Below are 21,874 nucleotides of genomic sequence, written 5' to 3' on the forward strand. Positions count from 1 at the left end.
GGGGCGGGGAGGGCCGGGGCCCGGGCCGGGGGCGGAGGCGGGGGCGGGGGCCGGGGAGGGGTGCCCCGGCCGCGCGCGAGCCCCGCGATTGCCTTTATAAGCCCGCGGGGGACTTGGCCGGGGCAGCGTCGCGCTCCCGCCCCTCCGCGTCCGCGCTCCCAGAGCACCGACCCCGCGTCCCTTGCGCCGGGACAGACCTTCGCCCACGAACTCCGCGCAGGTAAAGACTCGACGCTGGTTCCTGGCTCTCCAGGACCCCCGGGATGTGGAGGGTCCCAGGCCCCCTTTCCTCATCCTCCCCTCGCCGGGAGAAGGCGGCGAGGCTGGACATCAGGGGCCGGGCCGGGACCTCCGCTCCCCTCCACACCGCCCAAGGCAGCCCATTCGGAACCTCCAGCCACCTGTCCCGCTCGCGCGCTCGCGCGCATCCGCGGCTCCCGGCGGGCGCACTGGGCGGGCCCAGAAAGTGAACCTGGCCCCCAGCGGAGCCGGCGAGGCGGGCTGACTGCGCTCGAGTCGGCCGCTGCAGCCCTGGGGTCTCCCCGCCGCTGCCTGAGACCCCCATCTTCCGTCTCGGCACCGCCTTCCGTCGCCCCGTGGCTGAGCGGCTTCTACGGCGCCCCCTTGGTCCGCGATCAAGAGACTCGGGCTGCCCACCCCAGAACTGCCAGCCATCTAGCCGTCTGGAGATCTTGGCACAGCCGCCAGGGGAGGGGGCTGGTCTTCCTGGGTGGGCTCCAAAAGTAGTTTGGGCCGGAGCTGGGAACAGTACAGAGAGGGAGGCACTTGGGTCCGGGAGCCGCAGCGGGGCGGGGAGGGGGGCGGGGGGACGGACATCCGGCGTGTTGGAGTCTGTTTGGAAGTTGTAGGGGGGTCGCAGCGGCCTTGGGGCCGAGCTCTGGAGACCCCGAAGCTGGGGGAGTTTGCTGCGATCCATCTCTGGACGTAGGCAGGTGAGCGGCTGGCCCGGGGTGGGTTCCTGCAACTCGTCTTGATAAGAAAGGGTTAAAAGCCTGGTCACAATGGTGGGGCGGGTAGCTGAGCTGAGCTCCAGCCTTCCCCCGCATTGTCTCTTCAGACCCTTTTTCAATGCAAAATGGGGCTGGGGGAGGGGTCTTTACAGCGGCCTGTGGTGGTGGAGATCTCAAGAGGGGACAGTTCTCTGGCCAGAAAGGGCCTCTGGGCTCTGGGGGGGTTCTGGGGGGGCGTGGGGGGCGTGGGGAAGACTTCCAGGTGGGCCCGGCTTCCCTGGTAGGCAGGGGGTGAGCAAAGTTGACAGCAACCGTTTGTTGAACACCTACTGTGTGCCAGGCTCCAACACTTGACATGCATCATCTCCTTTACAAACAGGGAAACTGAGGCCTGAAGAAGTTAAGCAGGTCTGAGGCCAGGATTTGAAGCCAGACTCTAAACCTACAGCCTTATCCCCCTGCTACTTCTACACAAAGATCTTGGTTCCTCCTTCCGGCTCTTCTGGTGCTTAGTCTTGCCTCCCCCCATGCCCTAGACCTGTCCTCTTCCAATCTTTAGACCTCCCCAGGCTGTCTTCCCCACCCTAGCCTCCACTCCCTGCCCACTCTTGTCTCCCCTCGTCGCCCACTCTTGTCTGTCCACTCCCCTCCACTCTTGTCTCTCCGTCTCCTTTTCTCTTCCTGAACTTCATACGTCTGAACTCCATAAGCAGAAAAGGTTGGACGAGGCTTGGACGAGGCTTCCCAACTTCCCAGACCCTGGAGTGAGATGTAGGCTTCAGTGATGACCCCTGTCTGTATCCGTGACCCCACCTGTAAGATAAGGGAGTGTACCTCTCTCATAAGACTGTTGTGAGCAATAAAACTGAACTGAGGGCAGAAACAAAACGCCATCTCCATTCAACAAACATTTATTAATGCCCCAAACCCTGTTCTAGGTGCTGGGAATGCAGTGATAAATTACACAGACATCTGCACACTTGTATAACAAAACTTTTTTAGGCTCTGAAACTGACACTTTGGAAAAGGAATCAAGCAATTCACAAGGAAGGAGATTAACAGGCAGTAACATGGGTAAAACAGATCAGCCAACATTTGGTTTTCACTAATAGAAAAAGGCAACCTAGCTGTGTGACCTGGAACAAATTCTGTTGCCTGTCATGCCCCAGTCTCCTCCTTCTAGCTGAGATTTAGTAAATAGTATGATTAACGTATGCAGAGTGTTGAGCTGGTGCCTGTGCTTAAGAAAATTTTGGCTCTCATCAGCTCTAATCTCAGCGGCAAACTTGAGATGGGGTGTAGGGTTTTGTCTCGGCCCCGAACCCTGGAAACCTGTCACCCACCGCCTAGGCCCTGCCCATTCCCCGATGGGCTGTGTTGTCGAGTGGCACGGTGTCTGCCTTGCTCACAGTCAAATGCCACCTCCTATCATCCTAGACTCAGCCTTGGCCAGGAGCCTGGAGCTCAGTGCTGGGAACAGGCCTGGGACTGTTAACTGCCACAGTCCCTTCTGCCTGGATGTGTCCCAGCTTTGAAATGAGGTGAAACCATACTCAAGCCCTACCTGTCCTTACATAGCCGACCAACCCTGCAAACTGGACACAGTCCTGCAGATGAAGAAACCTGTCCTGGAGAAGGGAGGTGACTTGTTCACGAACAAGAGATGCTACCTGGGGAGCTGGGGCTGGAGTCCTGGGGACCAGCTCCAGTGCTCTTGGTATTGTATACGTCTTTGGGGATGAGGCCTCCTAATCCAGGGGTGGGACCCAGTGGCACAGCTCAGAGTGCTCACTTTGAAAAGGTCCAGCTGGAGTTATTAATACAAAACTCAGAGCTTGAAGAGAACATTACGGGGAGAGTGAGCAACCTGGGCTGAGGACCAGCACTCAAAATCTCTGCGTGGCCACAGGAATGCAAACTCAGCTTTCCAGTGCTACGTCGTGGCCCTCGTCCTCCGCAGGCTGGAGCTAGGCTGTGCAGTGTGTATTTTTGGTTTTTTTTTAGAGATGTCCTTACTTTTTTGAGGGCTTCCCAGGTGGCGCTAGTGTTAAAGAACCTGCCTGCCAATGCAGGAGACATCAGAGACGTGGGCTCCATCCCTGGGCCAGGAAGATCCCCTGGAGGAGGGCACGGCAACCCACTCCAGTATTCTGGAGAATCCCATGGACAGAGGAGCCTGGCGGGCTACAGTCCACAGGATTGCTTTTAGAGGGCAGCTGTGAGCAGTAGCTTGGAGGTTCATTCCCAGCCCTGCCGTATGACTCTAGACAAGTTTCTTTCCCTCTTTGAGCCTCAGGTGAGGAAATCATCCATCATATGGATTAACAATACACAGTTTGCAGAGTTGTGAAGGGTTGGCAAGATTACAATGGTTTTTCACCACTGAATGGCTCTGTTGGAAATGACCACTGTTGGGGGTTGTTGTTGAGAAGTTAATATTCTCTGAGACATTTTTCGGCTGCTACCAGGTGATCCATGAGGGCCAGAGAGAAGGCCCTATGTAGCTTACAAAGGCCTCGGCAGGAGGCAAAGAATGGCTTTAGGATCAGCACCTCGGGTTCCAATCCTAGCTGTGTGACCTGAGGCAACTCGCTTGACCTCTCCAAGTGCTGGGTTCTTAGTAGGCATCCGGCAACTCTTCTCTGATGCGTGGTGTCCAAAGAACATTCAAGAACAGCCTTCCTACTTTTCCACCCCCTCATGCCATCCCCCAACATTTCCTAATTGCTCCCAGAAAAACATCATGCTTAAAGTTTTCCATGCTGGAATTCTCAGCCTCACTATGGCATGAAATCAATTGTTTGCATTTAATTTGACTTCTCAAATTAAGGGGTAAAATTCGAGATGAGGGTAGGGGGTGCAGGAGCCTGGGAGGAGTTGAGGAAAATGAAGTTAAACCAGATGTGTTTTTGTTTAACTGTCGGATGGTGGTTAAACTGCCTGGGTATTTACATCGTTCTTTCTGAATTCCAGTAACTAAGAGTCAAGTTTCACTAAAAATTGTAGTGTTCCTTCCTGGCTACCGTGGACTTGTCCTCCCCATTATTATTATTATTACTATTTTATGTTCATCTGAGGCCACAAAGTACTGGCTGCAGAAGAGACCTCATAGATGCCTAGAATTTCAGAGTTGGAAGGCATTTAAAGGCAGCTTCTGTCAACTGGCTACTTTGCAGACCAGGGAGACTGACGTCCAGAGAGAATAAGGGCTTGCCCAGGGTCTCCCATGACCTTTCTGAAAAGTATCCACTGTCTTCATTTTGGTGTGTATCATTTCCATGGCATTTCTTCAATATATATCTATTTTTTAAAAGAAAGAACTGCTGGTAAAATGAGGGGCAGGGAGACAGTTTAGAGGAAAGCAACGAACATGATTGATGGGTAGATAGTAGGTGATACAGAAAAGATACTAAAAAATATTACCACTAAAAATGTCTCTGGTCGGAGGGTCAAAAAATAAGGAGATCTTAGAGTCTTAAAGTATATAAAAATTTTTTAAACAAATTTTGTTAATATAGTTTTACATTTTAATAATGGATTAAATACATGGAGTTTCAACATAAAGACTCTTCAAAAAATAAGGACAGATATTTGGAATATAAAATTATTGAAATATTAAAAAAAAGAATTGTTGAGGAAGGATACAGATGGTGTGAGTTGGTGGGAAAAATCTGCAACTCAGGACAGAGGTTAAGCCGTTGAACTGGTGCTACCCTGCCTGTGTGACCTTGGGCAAGTCACTTGCCCTCTCTGAGCCTCAGGGTCCGTGTCTGTATCCCAGGATGGCTGAAGGGCATGAGCTGGGGATTTGGGACATCCTTAAGACCTGGCATGGGTCTCATTCAATTTGAGTTGGTCCTCAAACATCTGTGGCTGAAGTTATGGTAGGTCAGTTGCAAACTGCCCTCCTGGGACAGCAGGGGGGGTGGGGGTAGGGGAATTGTTGACTCCTGCAGTGATTTAAAACTTGGATTTAGTTGTTGGTGTTGTGAAAACAAGTGATTTCGTTTTACATAAAAATAAGGGTTCTGGTTTCTCTGGGAAGATCAAAAGATATGGCCACACTGGGCTGCATCCCGGCCTGGCCACCGTGGCTGGCCGATCAGCAGCCGGTCCGTCCTCTTGACCACAGTCCCCTCTGTGTCCTGCTCTCACACCCAGCCTGTTCGTCTCATTGCCATTCCCGGCCTGCCTTCTGAGTCTGCAGTTTCTAAGCTAGGTGCATGTGGCTCAGGCTGGCCGTCACGAGGCTCGGGGGTGGAATGTGGGGCATAACGGACCCCAGCTCCTCTTCCGAGGCCTGGCAGCATCTCTGGAACATGTCAGCCAGGACGAGGGCGCTCTCTTCTTGCTTTGCTGGTCCCGGGAAGGGGCTAAGGGCTCGAGAGTTCGGGGGCCGACCAAGCATCAGCCTGTTGGTCCTTAGGGAGCTGGGCCTGGGGTCCACCCCCGCTTAGAGACAGGCAACCCTGGGTGCTTCAGACTAGAGATTCCGCAGCCTCTCAGGGAAGGGACTCCCTTGACATCTAGTGCTCCCAACAGCCCTGTGCACTGGTGATACTTCACAGACAGGAAGCACCATCCTGCACTCTGAAGCCACAGTGGTCTGTTTTTTCCCCTTTTCTGGGGGCCTAAAGTGAAGTGAAGTTGCTCAGTTGTGTCTGACTCCTTGCGATCCCATGGCCTGTAGCCTACCAGGCTCCTCTGTCCATGGGGTTTTCTAGGCAAGAATACTGCAGTGGGTTGCCATTCCCTTCTCCAGGGGCCTAGGCCCTCGGGTAACAGGCAGCATAACAGCTGCAGCACAGATCTCCAGATCGCCATGTCTGAGCTCAACAGTGAGGAAAGCCGTGAAGCCTCATGGTTAAAGCTCCTGGTAAACCCTCTGGAGGGCTTCCCTGGTGGCTCAGTAATAAAGAACCTGCCCGCCAACGCAGGAGAGGCGGGTTCAAACTCTGGGTCAGGAAGATCCCCTGGAGAAGGAAACAGCGATCCATGCCAGTATTCTTGCCTGGGAAAATCCCATGGACAGAGGAGCCAGGGGTTGCAAGGAGTTGGACACAACTTAGCGACTCTGGAGGCAGCTGAGATTCTAGAAGGTCTCCACAAGCAAACTGCTCTGGGGGTTACAAGGTGAACGGGGAGAGCCCTGATTCCTGATAGTAGCCACAGGGCCCCTGGTCCTTGCACCCGCAGAGGAGTTCAGGAATGACCTTGTGTGGGAAGTAGCATTTTTGTGAGCACCCACTGGGTACCATGCAATTTCCACATCATCCTTGAACCTCCCCTGTCCCTCACACCCTGCTGTTTTGCAGTTGAGGCTCCAACAGGATATCTTGGGTCCAAATCCCTCCCCTTGGTGCCTCGGTCACCGTGCCCTGACCTGGGAAGGGAGAGAGGGGAGGGGCAACGAAGGCTGTTTCCTTAGCGACCCCATGGTGAGGTGCTGACCCCAGGCTCGTCTGAGAGAAGCCTTCTCATCCTCCCAGATCTCAGTCTGTGATTCAAGCGGATGAATTTCACCCAGTCAGGTCTGCAAGCTGCCAGGCAAAGCCCAGGAAACATTTAATGTTCTTTAAAAAAAAGTGTTCAGGTGGCTTTTATCTGAGAAAAAGTAAGTCCTACCTTTAGAAGGATCTGCCATGTGACTTTCTGTTAAGTCAAGTTCTTGCCTTCTCTGAGTGACCTTTCACTTTGTCCATAGAACAACAGCGTGGACACCGGCAGCTCTCAGGTTGAGGGGGTCAGGTCACGGTCCTGTGGTCCTCTCGGCTGACTGTCACTCAGCTGCGTCAGGCGCGGCCTCTCGGAGTATCGTTCATCTCTCTTCCTCCACCGACCTCTTAACATACAGGAGCTAATAACTTTCTCACCTGCCACTCTTTTGGCTTGAGAGTGTGTCAGCTGACTCTGAGACCCCCTCCCTTCACTCCTTTGCACCTCGATAGCTGCCTGTCTTTTCTGCCTAATTCGGCGAGCTCCCCTCTGCCACCCACACACACACCCGCTAACATTGCCGTGCCCGGTGGCGCTCAGCGGCTCTCCTGGAACCGCTCATTTATCTAAACAGCAGCCCTGTGTGGCAGGTGCAATTATTCCCACCTTACGGATGCGGAAGCTGAGGCACAGAATCACCCCGCTGGGAAGTGGGAAACGCACGCATTCATCTCCTACCATTGCCAATCCACCCACTCAAGGCTGCTTCCTTCTTTGTGGTATGAATGACACAATCTATTTTCCTAGAAGAGTTTGGTTCCTTATTTTGAAATCATCAAATCTAGTCATTCATATTTCAGCTTTAGTTAGCCTATCAAGGTAATCAGAGATAAATAGATTCTTCTCAACAGCTTATCTGAGCTCTCGCCTTCATCACTTGAGTTTACTTTTGTGAAAATGCTGTGTGTTTTAATTTTTCCCCTTGACCTCATCCTTCCAACTAACATTTAAGGCAGTGGTTCCCAACATTTTTGGCACCAGGGGCTGGTTTCGCGGAAGACAACTTTTCCGCGGATGGCAGGGCGGGAGGGGTGGTGGTGACGGTTTACAGATGATTCATGTGCATTATGTGTATTGTGCACTTTATTTCAATTATTGTTACATCAGCTGCCTCTCAGATCGTCAGGTATTGGATCCTGGAGGTTGGGGACCCCCGATTTAAGGTCTTAACCTGACCTTTGCTCAGGTCAGGATCTGAGCAAATCACTTTTAATGACCTTATTTAACTTGTTATCCTCTCTGTTTTATAGAGGTGAAAACTTGAGCTCAGAGAAGCTGAGTAACTTTCTCAAGGTCATACAGCTAGAAAGTGGCGATGAGACTCAAATTTAGGTCTCATGCCTTCCATCAGATTAGCGTCTGGATTCAGAATTTTGTCTGGATACAAGCCCTTGCTGTATATATCCGTTTTCAGTAGAACCATCTGTCTGTGGGGTTTGCAGAGTCATTTGGGGTGGGCCATGTCAGAGGGAGGGGACCCAGCATAGGCACACTCCTGGTTGGGCAGTGGCTTCTGTTCTCCCAAACAATGGACTTTGGCCTGGACATCCCCTCTTGTAGTCAAGAGGAAGGACATGATCCTAGCAGGCAGCATCCTCAAAAAACCAGAGGGCCCTGTGTTCGAATCCCAGCCCTGCCATTTCAAGCAATGTGACCTTGGGCAAGTCTCTTCCCCTCCTTGGCTTTTGGTTACCTTGCCTGACAACTGTGGCTTGTTCCAGGGAGTCAGTGTTAGGACTTTTCTAGTTCATGTGTGGCCAATAGTTGGCATGCATACCGCCCCCTCTCCTGTGTTATACATGTCAGACGTCACTAATCAACCACTGTTCTCTTGGCCTCTCTGGGCCTATACATGTCAGACGTTATTAATCAACCACTGTTCTCTTTTCTTCTAAACCTCAGGTCCCTTCTAAACACAGTCCTCCAGGAAGCCATTATTCACTCAATAGAGTTGGTGCACACCAAATGGAAAGACATCCTGAACCAAATTTGCCTTAGGCATTGTGTGAACAGCGACGAGAAGGGACAGGCCCAGGGTGGTGCCCTGATCACTATGCTCTTTAATCTTTCTTTCCTGGTCTGGGAAAGCTGGAGGAACCCTGAGCTAGACTGCCCCAGAACTCGCCTTGGGTATGGGGTGGAGACCTGCCAAGGAGCACCCAGCTGTGTCCCTGTCCACTCCTCCGAGAAGGCGGTGGGGGTGGGGATGGTGGGCTTCTGGGGCTGGTCACAGCCCAGGCTTATTAAGGCTGAGAAGAAAGAGGCTGGTTTCAGATCCCTCTTGGAAAGAGTTCCACTCACCCCTTCCGCCACCCTCCATAATAATATCTGTAGTAGTAGAATAGTAATGATGAGTTATTAGCATTTACTGAATATCTGTTAGGCATCAAGCCACTCAGCTAAATGCTTTCTATACGTTCGTGGTTTTAATCCTTCTAACAGCCCACTTTGCAAGGGAGGGAAATGACGCGAAGGTGAAACAACGTGCCCGTGTTTCCTCGGCTGGTGAACCAGTGGAGTTGCTGAGATTGGGGTTTGCCCATCCAGGCAACCCTTAGCTGCCTCCCCTCCCCGCTCAGTCTCCGTGCCGACTCCTCCTTGCCCACCGTCGCCGTCTGTCCTTCGTGACTGTGGAGTGCTTTCACCCGTGGGAAGCACTCCTCAGCCTGCAGGGCCATCCAGGTAAACACGGGAGGAGCACAAGTGGCATCTCCATGTTTGGGGTCAGAAAATCTGGGCTGGGGTCACATGGTGCGGATGGTAATCCCTGGGTTGGGAGGTGGGAACGTGGGCGTGTTGCAGCTGAGGTGGGGCTGAGTTACCCACTCTGTATCCTGGATGAACCAAAATGAGTTCCTGTTTTAATCAGCCTTTGGACCATGGATGAGTCACTTTCATTCTCCCCCACCTCAGTATCCAGGCTCTTAGACGTTTTCCTTTTTAAAAGCTCTTTCTTATTCACGAGCCCAGGGAATCCTGGAAACAGCCCGATAAAGTATTATCTTCCCTGCAGAAGGGAAACAGGCTCAGGTCGAGCGGACGGGAGAGCCCGTCCTCGGCCTCGGGCTGGGATCCCAGGCTTGTGCTCTTTCCCAGGTGTGTCCCCGACCTCTCACGTCTTTGCCTTTGCACCCGCCGTCCCCGCCTCTGCAGTGTCTTCCCTGCCTGTGTTACCAGTTGGCATCGTCACTGCTTTTCTAGATCTTGCTTGGAAATCTTCAGCCCTTTGTCATCTGATCATCCTCATAGTGTCTGGCCCTGCATGAGTTTCTGGAGGGCAGGAACCCCATCTGAGTCATTCGTGAATCCCAGTGTCTAACAATGTACCTGCCTCCCGCAAGCGTCCAGTGACGTTCACGTACTGAAAGGCTGCCCCACCTGGCAGGGGCTTCCACAGCCCAGGCGGGCTTGGTTCGCATGCGGAAAGCTGGAAACGCTGTCCTGCTGGGTTGGACGCCTGCTGCTTCAGGCTCAGCCTGGCTGCCCTTCCCACGTCTGCATCTTCTTGTTTTACCACTGACATCAGCTCATAATCATCAGTGACTGGTCAGTGATTGGCAGCAGGACGAGCCAGTTTCCCTATTGGTGGCTCAGACCTTAGTCAGGTGTGAGTTTCCCCAGCGTCACACTTCTGACCAATCCTCTTGTCCAGCTTGTTCACAGATGTGCCAAATAACCTCAAGCCAGGAACAGCCACCATTTGCTAATCTATTATATGTACCGTATGTACTATAATATCTGTACCAAGCATCCTGTATGCGCTTAATGCATATATGGTGAGTGACTGAGTGAATTCTTGCAGAGAATAACATCCCTTAGGAACAAAGACCTTATAATGCCTCTGTGCCTCAGTTTCCCCACATGTCTATGAGAGGTACTTGGAGGAGTGATTGACACGTATATCAATAGATGTTTGCTTTAAATAAGTCGTGAATCAGGCTCTGTTTTAAGTGCTCTACTTATATATATTAACGTATCCTCGCAGCTGAGCTCCAAAAAATGTAAGTAATGTCTCCTAGGTCACATAGTCGGTACCAAGTGCAAATATTTTCATACCTTCCAGGACACATATATTCCAATCTATGGACATTGGTGACCACTTTCCCCAAAGCTCTTTCCATAGCACAGAATGCCCTGCCCTGAAGCTATAGTCATAAGTAGTAGGTGAGTCCAGGTCGTTCTGCCCCCTGCTTAAGAAACATCTCCATGAATATAAAATGCTTAACACAGGACTTCCCTGGTGGCGTAGTGGAAAGGAATCCACCTGCCAATGCAGGGACACCGGTTCGATCCCTGGTCCGGGAAGATTCCACTTGTGGAGGAACAGGGAAGCCCATGTACCACAGCTGCCGAGGCCCGTGTTGCTAGAGGCCTGTGTTCCACGAGAGAAGCCTCGGCAAGGAGAAACCCACGTGCTGTAACAAACAGCGGCCCTGGCTCACCGCAGCTCGAGAAAGCCCGGGCACAGCAATGAAGACCCAGGGCAGTTGAAATACAAACATTAAAAAAAATGCTTAACAGGGTGCCGAGCACACGGTAGGTCTTGTGATCACCATCCATGTAACAGGCGTGGATCCTGCCCTGTGCTGAGGCCCGCAGGAGGAAACTGGGTCTGCTGGGAAAGCTGAGAAAGCCTTCGTGGAAGAAGGGAAAGCGGTCATGAATGACTAACAGCGTCAGCTCACGCCTTTTGCAGGGCAGACTCTGCTCCAAGTGTGTCTGATGTAGGAATTCCTTTAATCCTCCCAGCAGGTGAGTATTGTGATGACCCCCACCCCACGGAAGAGGAAGCAGAGAAATGAGCTCGTTTGTCTGGGTGATGGCAGCCTGGCGTGTGCATCCTGGCCTTCCAGCTACGGCGTCTGGCCGCCTCCTTTTGTAAGGAAAGGCTCATCGAAGTTTCCTGCTGGTCAGTTCGCTTTCGCCTGTGTTCAGGGTTGACTGTTGGCTGGCAGGCCTGTGTCAGGGTCCGCACTGGTATTACACGTCCCCGGAGTGGACTATTTCCTGGGGAGCCTTCTCCACATCACATCCGAAGGCTGAGTCCAGACGGAAGTTTCCAGAAAAGGAAGCTAGGCTATCACCTCACCCCTGCCTGGGGCAGTCCCGGCCTGTGTCAGCTCCGTAATTCCCCGGGCACTGCTCAGAGCGTACAGCAGCAGGGCTTAGCATCCTTCCTGATGGGGAAGATTCGTGACAGTTCTGAGGGAGAGATGCTGCTCTGGTTTATAGTACATAGAGGCAGAAACCAGGTTCACTGTGGTTAAGTAACTTGCCCAGGGTTGCAGAGCTGATGAGTGGTGGGGCTGGGCTTTCAAGCCAGAGCCTGGGGCCTTTCCCTTCTGCCTCTTAGCCTGCTCTGAGCCGACTGGCTTTGGCTCTGGTGAGAGCAAAAGGGTCTGTCTTGAGGATCTCTGCGAACAATCTTAATTTGTTTAGTAATACTAAGAGCTGTCATTTGCCGAATCCCCCACGTATAGCCTGCTAAGTAAGTATTTTACATACCCTTTTTCATTTGGTCCTATTTAAAAAAAGAAATTATTTATTTCTTTGGTTGTGGCTCATGGGATCTTTGTTTTGTGACATGTGAACTCTTAGTTGTGGCATGTGGAATCTAGTTCCCTGACCAGGGATCGAACATGGACCCCCTGCATTGGGAGCGTGGAGTCTTAGCCTCTGGACTGCCAGAGAACTCTCTCACTTGATCCTCTTAAACTTCCCACAGAGTAGGTACTCTGATCCCAGTTTTTACAGGTGAAAAAAGCATGGAGAAGGGAAGGGATTTGCCCACAGTCATGCAACTCAGACATGGTTAAGCCAGAATTTGAACCTGGGCAGCTTGGTTCTGGAATGTGGGCGCCTAATCACTTCATAAATATTAGGTAAAACTCTGCAGGCCAGACGCATAAACTCTTCTTGAACCTGGTGGTTCTTCTGAAGTCCAACTCAGGGAAGAGGGTGCAAGGCAAGAAATGAGCAAAAAGCAGGAATAGACCACGGGATATTCCCCGGCTGCCTGAGCTGAGGATTTGGAGTGTGTGATTCGTGTGTGAAGGCAGGAACAAACAGGTGTAGGGGGACACGGCGGGGCGGTCCTGCTGTCTCCAGAACCAGGGTCAGAAGGAGGGCAGGCAATCAGCCTGGCTGAAACTACTGCTCACTGCGAATCATCAGTGGGGGACTGGCCCCAGCCTCTGTCCAGGGCTCAGGCCTGACCCTCCTGAGTTTCCATCTCAGGTTTCCAGAGTCTGCCTGGGGTGGGAAATCTCAGCGCACTGGTTTGTGCAAGGACTTTGCAATTTCCCCCTTCGGCACCCAAGTCCCTGGGCTGGTCTGCCTGCCCCAGTTTGTGCTTTTGGAGGAAGCAGATCGCTTCCTCTTGAGTGGCTACATGATTTGAATAATCAAGTATTTCCCCACTGGCCCATGGCCAGACAGAGCTCAGTGTGCAAGGCCTCCTGTTCGGGCTCCGGAGCAGGCCTGCCAGCCTCCTGGTCCCACGGCTTGCTCTCCTTTGCGCGGCTGAGATGGACAGGAGACCCCCGCCTCGTTGGCTTTGCTGGGCAGGCCCTAGATGGTTCCTGTGACAGAGGCAGGGCTGGTCTCGTGCTTTGTCACCTCGCTGTCTGGAGTGGCTCCTTTTGGAGGAAGAGGGGACTGTCCTCCTTCAGGAAATTCACGCTGGAGTGGCCTTTCTTGTCAGCTGGGTGTGACTTCTTGGCGCCTGTCGGTCTAGAAAGGAGGAAGCAGAGTCAGGAAGCAGGAAGATGGGTGCAGAACGCTCGGTCATTCATTCAGTGAACATTTCCTCTGCTCGGCCCAAGACTGGGTGCCGGGATTCACAGGTGAGCCTGGTCTAGTATTTCCTTCAAAGATCATCCAGTGTGTGGGGAGATGGTCATGTAAACAGAGTCCCAGTGGCACAGGATGAAGGAGAGTTTAAGAGCTGTGGGACCAGGGGAGTCCACCTAACCAATCCCTGGGCGGGATGACCACAAATTCCGCAGGAGACGGCATCATTCTTTTTTGGTTTTTAGCATCTTCTGTAGGCAGGCAGAGTTCTAGGCGGAGATACAGGAGTGAACCCCACTCTCCTCCCTCCTGGAGCTCCTCTGTAATGCAAAAGACAGGCCATAAAGTGAGACTAGGTTTTATATACAGCAGTGTGTATATGTCAACCCCAGCCTTCCAACTTATCCCTCACCCCCCTTACCCTCTGGTAATCATAAATTTGTTCGACATCTGTGACTTCGTTTCTGTCTTATGAAGAAGTTCATCTGTGCCCTTTTTTTAGACTTCACATAGAAAAGAATGATATATGATATTTATCTCTCTTTGACTTCACTCAGTATGACAATCTCTAGGCCCATCCGTGTACACGCTACTAAATAGAAAATAGATGACTAATAAAAACCTACTATATAGTCCAGGAAACTATTCGATATTCTGTAATGACCTATGTGGGAAAAGAATCTAAAAAAGAGTAGATATATGTGTCTGTATAACTGACACATGTATGTATAACTAATCAGAGTCAGACATGACTTAGTGATTGAGCACACACACACATCGGAGAAGGCAATGGCACCCCACTCCAGTGCTCTTGCCTGGAAAATCCCATGTATGGGGGAGCCCGGTGGGCTGCCGTCCATGGGGTCGCTAAGAGTCAGACACGACTGCGCGACTTCACTTTCACTTTTCACTTTCAAGCATTGGAGAAGGAAATGGCACCCCACTCCAGTGTTCTTGCCTGGAGCATCCCAGGGATGGGGGAGCCTGGTGGGCTGCCGTCTATGAGTCGTACAGAGTCGGACACGACTGAAGCGACTTAGCAGCAGCAGCAGCACACACACACAGAAGTGATTCACAATGTTGTGTTGCTGTACACCTGAAACTAACACAACACTGTAAATCAACTATGTGTGTGTGCGCTCAATCGCCAAATCATGTCCGACTCTGTGACTGCGCCATGGATTGTAGCCCTCCAGGGTCCTCTGTCCAGGGGATTTCCTAGGTAAGAATACTGGAATGGATTCCTCCTCCAGGGGTTCTTCCCGAGCCACGGATTAAATCCACCTCTCCTGCATTGGCAGGCAGATTCTTTAGCACTTAGCCACCTGGGATTCCGTACTCCGATAAACATTTAAATGAAATAAAAATTCAAAAATAAATAATAAATAAAAATTAGGTTAATTTCAGCCAATGACAAGCACTGTGAAGAGAAGAAACGGGATTGTGAAATAGGGACTGGGGGGTAGCGAGAGACTGGGTTCAGAGGTGGTGACCTTTGACCTGAAGAAGGAGGCATGAGCCAGGCAAAGACCTGGGTGGGGGGGTAATGAGTGTTCCAGACAGGGGGATCAGGAAGTGCAAAATCCCTGGGGGAAGACAGCAGAGCACAGAAGGTCAGAGTGGTCAGGGGAGGGGGCCAGGAGATGACCTCAGAAGCTGGGCTTAGACAGAGCTTGCAGACCTCTGACCCTACTCTGGGAGAACCAGCAGCACCTGCCAGGGTGCATAGGTGGCGGGTGACCTGTTTGTTGGATGGCCCCTTGAAAACTTTTAAAGCAGGAACCTTTGGTGTTTACCGTACCGGTCCTCTCCAGGCACAGAAGGGGCAGCTGAGGCCCAGAGGGAGAGGGAAGGGGACCCTTCCAGATCTCAGAGGGAGATGATGGACTCTAATCTGGGTCCCCTAGCCTCCCACTGGTTTCTCTCCAACATGCTCATGCAACCCCTCTAAATTAAGGCAAACACTTATTAAACACTTCCTCTTTGCCAAGGAATTTATCTATCTTGCCTCCTTTGACGGGAGGAAGGTGAGGCTCAGGGAGGTGACCAGGGTTCCATGTGATTGACCCTGGGCAAGTGACTGAACCTCAGTTTACTCGTAAAATGGGAACAGTAATGATCTCCCACTCACAAAACTGTTGAGCAGTCAGTGAGATGTGACAGGCGTTCAGCTCTTTCTGTTCAGTCGCTCAGTTGTGCCTGACTCTTTGAGACCCCATGAACCACAGCACGCCAGGCCTCCCTGTCCATCACCAACTCCCAGAGTCCACCCAAACCCATGTCCATCGAGTCAGTGATGCCATCCAACATTCTCATCCTCTGTCGTCCCCTTCTCCTCCTGCCTCTTTCCCAGCATCAGGGTCTTTTCAAATGAGTCAGTTCTTCGCATGAGGTGGCCAAAGTACTGGAGCTTCAGCTTTAACATCAGTCCTTCCAATGAACACCCGGAACTGATCTCCTTTAGGATGGACTGGTTGGATCTCCTTGCAGTCCAAGGGACTCTCAAGAGTCTTCTCTAACACCACAGTTCAAAAGCATCAATTCTTTGGTGCTCAGCTTTCTTTATAGCCCAACTCTCACATCCATACATGACCTCTGGAAAAACCATAGCCTTGACTAGACGGACCTTTGTTGACAAAGTAATGTCTTTGCTTTTTAATATGCTGTCTAGGTTGGTCATAACTTTCCTTCCAAGGAGTAAGCATCTTTTAATTTCATGGCTGCAATCACCATCTGCAGTGATTTTGGAGCCCAGAAAAATAAAATCAGCTACTGTTTCCGTTGTTTCCCCATCTATTTGCCATGAAGTGATGGGACCGGATGTCATGATCTTTGTTTTCTGAGTGTTGAGTTTTAAGCCAATGTTTTCACTCTCCTTTTTCACTTTCATCAAGAGGCTCTCTAGTTCTTTCTGTAGTGCTTTTCAAAATGTGAATATTTACCTAGCATTTTTATTTTAAGTTATTTTACGGACATGGGATCTTTCAGTAAAGTCCTCATGACCCTTGTTCAAGCACGTGGGTCACTGGTTCCTAATGGCTCTCTTGTCTGTTTTTTAAAATTAATTTACTTACTTTTGGCTGTGCTGGGTCTTTGTTGCTGCTCATGGTCTTTGTTTGGTTGCAGCAATTGGGGGCTGCTCTTTGTTGAAGTACGTGGCCTTCTCATTTCGGTGGCTTCTCTTGTTGCAAAGCACAGGCTCTAGGGTGTGTGGGCTCAATAGTTGTGATTTGGGGGCTCATTTGGGCTCCCAACGTGGTTCATTGGTAAAGATCTGCCTGCCAGTGAGTGCAGGAGACACAGGAGACTTGGGGATTGACCCCTGGGTGGGGAACATCCCTTGGAGAAGGAAATGGCCACCCACTCCAGTATTCTTGCCTGGAAAATCCCATGGACAGAGGAGCCTGGAGGGCTACAGTTCATGGGGTCACAGAGTCGGACATGAATAAGTGCATGCATGGACACACACACATGGGCTCAGTTGCCTAGCGGCATGTGGAATCTTCCCGGACCAGGAATCAAACCCGTTCCCCCTGCCTTAGCAGGCAGATTATCAACTACTGAACCACCAGGTATGTCCCCTCTTGTCTATTTTATTATTAAAAATAAATTTAAAATGTCTTTCAGCCATCATCCAATACCTTACATCTTCCTCTGGGCTCCTCCATCCTTCTCCCATCCACCTTTCTTCAAGTGGGATAACCACTATCCTGAGTCTGGGCTTTCTCATTCTTTTGCTTTTTAAAAGTATTATTTTAAAATTTTGATTAATACTTCATTAGTAATTTTATTAGTATTGTCACATTTAGATATATGTATCATATATAAAGTTGCTCATTCTCTTTGTCTTTTTTGAGTAGTATTTAAAATCATATATGTGTATGTTATATATATCATATAAAAATATATATATATTTTTTACCTTATGAAAGTGCATGGAGAAGGAAATGGCAACCCACTCCAGTGTTTTTGCCTGGAGAATCCCAGGGACAGAGGGAGCCTGGTGGGCTGCCGTCCGTGGGGTCGCACAGAGTTGGACACGACTGAAGCGACTCAGCAGCAGCAGCAGCAGCAGCTTCGTGCTTTACATAATCTCCTGAGACTTGCTTTCTCACTCAGTCTTATTGCCAAGGTAGATCCAGCGTTGCATATAGCTATATTTCTTTTTTTTTTTAACTATTATGTAACATTCTACTGGGTAACTATTCCACAATTTTTTAAAAGTTTTTATTTTATTGTTGGCTACACCTCACTGCTTGCAGATTTAGTTCCTTGACTAGGAATTGAACCCAGGGCCTTGGCAGGAAAAGTGCGAAGTCCTAACCACTGGATTGCCTGGGAATTCCTGCTACAATTTTTTTTAGTCAATTTCTTGTTGATCACATTTGGGTCGTTTTCAGGTTTTGCTAGTGTAGCAAAAGCACCTATGAGTATTCTTATACCTGCTTTCTTTTTATGTGTTTATTATAGGCGGGGTCTCCATTGCTCCGCACCGCGTTCTCTTGTTGTGGACCACCAGCTCTATGTGCAGGCGCTTCAGTCGCTGCAGCCCTTGGGCTCAGCATTTGCGGCTTGAGGGCTCCAGAGCTGGGGCTCTGTAGTTGCTCTATGATGTGTGGGATCTCCCAGAGCCAGGGGTTGAACCGGTGTCCCTTGCACTGCAAGACGGATTCCCTTTTTTATTTTGTAAATCAAACTAATGCATATTTACTTATTTTTCCAACACTTTATGCTAAAAATTTTCAAACATACACAGCAGTTTAGAGAACTCCATAATGAAAGTCCTGGCCCCTGAGGGCCTTCACTCTGCTGAGCTGGGTTCTGTTCTCCACGGAGCTGTGTGTCTTTCATACTGATGCTTGTACAAAATGTTGGAAGTCATTGGGCAGGCAGGAAAGGGTGTGTAAGAGCTTATCGCTGCTATAGTTACTCACATCTCTGCTTTGAAGCCTTAGCTTTTATCTTCCTGCTGCATTATGTGGTGATATGTGTCACTCTGCAGCAAGGCATACGCTTAACCACTGGACCACCAGGGAAGCCCTGCTGTTTCTATTTTTAAATGTAGTCTTCTTATTTCTTCTTGAGTCAGTTTTGGTATGTTATAAATATATGGACTTCTTTGGTGGCTTAGACGGTAAAGAATCTGCCTACAATGTGGGAGACCTGGGTTTAATCCCTGGCTTGGGAAGATCCCCTGGAGGAGAGCATGGCAACCCACTCCAGTATTCTTGCCTGGAGGATCCCATGGACAGAGGAGCCTGGCAGACTACAGTCCGTGGGGTTGCATATATTTATATTTTTAGAAATGTATGCATTTAATCTACATTTTTATACTTATTGGCAAAGGTTGCTTATAGCATTTTTTTATTGTATTTCTCTTTTCCATAATAACTGTGTATTATCTCTCTCCCTCTCTTTATTTTTTAAAAGTAATCTTGCCTCGTTTATCATCTTTTTTAAAGGACCAATTTGTCGCTTTGATCTTCTCAACTTAATCTCTTTTTTTTCTGTTTTGTTGATTTTGCTCTTTATAATCTCCTTTCATTTTGTTTGAGTTTCTGTTCTTTCTAATTTCCTTAATTGGAAACTTTGTTAATTTTTAGCCTTTCTTTGCTGCATTGCACAATTTTTGATTTATCATGTTTTATCATCAGTTGGTGCTAAGTAGTGTTTAATTTCTAAACTCCAGCATTTCTCTGATGTATGAGTTATTTAGGAATTTTTTTTTTAATCTCCAAGTATATGGGGGAATTGTTTGTTCTTTTAAAAACTGACTTCTAAGTTAATGGTCAGAGAATGTGTGAAGACCTGCTATTTGAAATGTGAGACTTGTTTTGTGGCCTGGTATGTGATGAATTTTTTGTTTGCATGTTCCTGAAAAGAATGTGTGGGTACTTTGTTTCTCCTACCCTACTTTTTCATTACAACTTATCTTGTTTTTCTTTTAATAGTTTATTATTTTAAAAAATTATCAGCTGTAGCTTTGCCTTCGAAGACAAGATGAGCATTTTCTCATATCCCTTGGTCTCTCTCTTCCCTTTCAGCCCTTAAGCTCTTCAACGACTGGCCTTTGAGCCCCCATGACAGCACGTTAAAGTTGTCTAGATTTTTCAGTTTTGAGGTGTGTGTGTGTGTGTGTGTGTGTGTGTGTGTGTGTGTCTGTGCACACGCTAAGTCACTTCAGTCAGGTCTGACTCTGTGATCTTATGGACTGTAGCTATATATACATATATATATATATCTATATCTTACTCTTTTCTTTGATCTGGGATTTTTTTTTTTTAAACACCAAACTTTACTAAGTTATTTGCTCAGCTTTCATATATCTTTAATATCATCTGAGGAATTTGTTTCTATTATTGAAGAATTAATAATTACTTCAAAAAATCTGGGGGGGGGGTTGTGTAAAGCTTTAACATTTGAATGGCAATTTAGCTGGATATAAAATTCTCAGTTCAGATTCTTTTCCTTTGGTACTTTAGTCGATTCAATTTGACACTTACTCCTTTAAGTGATCTGTTTTTTTCTGGACTTTGAGAATGTTTTTTTATTCTGATAGTCAATCTAATATTTCTCAGTGTGCATTTTTCATTATTTATCCTGTTTGGTGTATTTGGGGCCCTTTCAAATTGAGATCTATCATCTTTCTTCAGTTCCAAAGTTATCTTTATTATTTCTTCCAATATCTCCTCCTTTGATTTATTTTCCTCTCCTGGAATGCTTAATATCTAGATGTTGGCAATTATATTTCATTTCTCTTTTTTTTGTTGTTGATATATAATTTCATTCAATAAAATGTACAGATCTTACGTGTTCAGTGTAACTTTATATTAACTTTATATTTTGTAAAGCAGTATAGCATAGCATAATAACTGTAAAACTCACAGAATTGGACATGACTAAGTGACTGAACTGAACTGATAGCCAAATAACAATGTTGTGATCATTTCAGGTGAGCAGTAAAGGGACTCAGCCATATGTATGCATGTATCTGTTGTTGTGAGTTGCTCAGTTATGTCCAATTTTTTGCAACCCCATGGACGGCACCATGCCAACATTTCCTGTCCTTCACCATCTCCCAGAGTTTGCTCAAACTCATGTCCACTGAGTCAGTGATGCCATTCAACCATCTCATCCTCTGTCGTCCCCTTCTCCTCCTGCCTTCAATCTTTCCCAGCATCAGGGTCTTTTCCAAGGAGTTGGCTCTTCTCCTCTGGTGGCCAAAGTATTGGAGCTTCAGCTTCAGCATCAGTCCTTCTAATTTCAGTACATGTGCTGCCAACGTGAGCACGTGCATCAGTCTTTCTAATGACTGATCTCCTTTAGGATGAACTAATTGAATCTTCTTGCAAACCAAGGGACTCTCGAGAGTCTTCTCCAGCACCATAGTTGGAAAGATCAACTCTTTGGCACTCAGCTTTCTTAATGGTCCAACTCTCACATCCGTACATGACTACTGGAAAAACCATAGCTTTGACTATACGGACCTTTGTTGGCAAAGTAATGTCTCTGCATTTTAATATGCTGTCTGTGTTTGTTATTGCTTTTCTTCCAAGGAGCAAGTATCTTTTAATTTCATGGCTGCAGTTACCATCTGCAGTGATTTTGGAGCCCAAGAAAATAAAGTCTGTTACTGTTTCCATTGTTTCCCCATCTATTTGCCATGAAGTGATGGGACAGGATGTTGAGTTTTAAGCCAGGTTTTTCACTCTCTTTCACCTTCATCAAGAGGCTCTTTAGTTCCTCTCTGCTTTCTGCCATAAGGGTAGTGTCATCTGCACATCTGAGGTTACTGATAATTCTCCCCGAAATTTTGATTCCAGTTTGTGCTTTATCCAGCTTGGCATTTTGCATGGTGTACCCTGCATATAAGTTAAATAAGCAGGGTGACAATATGTAGCCTTGATGAACTTCTTTCCCAGTTTAGAACCAGTCCATTGTTCCATGTCCAGTTCTAACTGTTGCTTCTTGACCTGCATGGAGATTTCACAGAAGACAGGTAAGGTGGTCTGGTATTCCCATCTCTTGAAGAATTTTTACACAATTTGTTGTGGTCTACACGGTCAAAGGCTGTAGCATAGTCAATGAAGCAGAAGTAGATGTTTTTTCAGAATTCTCTAGCTTTTTCTATGATCAATGGATGTTGGCGATTTGATCTCTGGTTCCTCTGCCTTTTTCTAAACCCAGCTTGTACACCTGGAAGTTCTTGGTTCAAATACTGTTGAAGCCTAGCATGAAGGATTTTGAGCGTTACTTTGCTAGCATGTGAAATAAGTGCAATAGTGTGGTAGTTTGAGCATTCTTTGGCATTGCCCTTCTTTGGGATTGGAATGAAAACCGACCTTTCCTACCCCCCACCCCAGTCAATGTAGTATTTTGACTAATCACATTACTTTATAAACAGAACCCCAAAATAAGATTTAAAAAATTTTCTATCGAGTTCCCTCATACCCCTTTCCAGTCTATTTTTCCTCCCAAATTGCAATCATTGTTCCCATTCCTTTTACCATAGATTAGATTGGACCTCTTCTAGAGTTTCACATAAATGAAATCATACAGCAGGTACTCTTCTATGTCTAGCTTCTTTCACTTAGCATAATGCTTTTAATATTTAT

The 21,874-nt window shown here is 48.4% G+C and overlaps 1 protein-coding gene across 2 annotated transcripts in view; it reads left to right on the forward strand.

Annotated features, from left to right (window-relative positions):
• Positions 1 to 21,874, forward strand: part of ALPL (alkaline phosphatase, biomineralization associated) — a 65,148-nt gene that overhangs the window by 784 nt on the left and 42,490 nt on the right. Inside the window, exon 1 of one of the 2 annotated variants that reach the window (XM_040229511.1) lies at positions 103 to 220. The exons of the other annotated variant lie outside the window; for it this stretch is intronic. The gene's annotated coding sequence lies outside the window, so the exon portion shown is untranslated. Of the gene's footprint in view, positions 1 to 102; positions 221 to 21,874 lie in introns of those variants that run through there. 2 annotated transcript variants of the gene reach the window in all.

The sequence above is a fragment of the Oryx dammah genome, unplaced genomic scaffold, assembly GCF_014754425.2.
Source record: "Oryx dammah isolate SB20612 unplaced genomic scaffold, SCBI_Odam_1.1 HiC_scaffold_27, whole genome shotgun sequence".
Classification (NCBI taxonomy): domain Eukaryota; kingdom Metazoa; phylum Chordata; class Mammalia; order Artiodactyla; family Bovidae; genus Oryx; species Oryx dammah.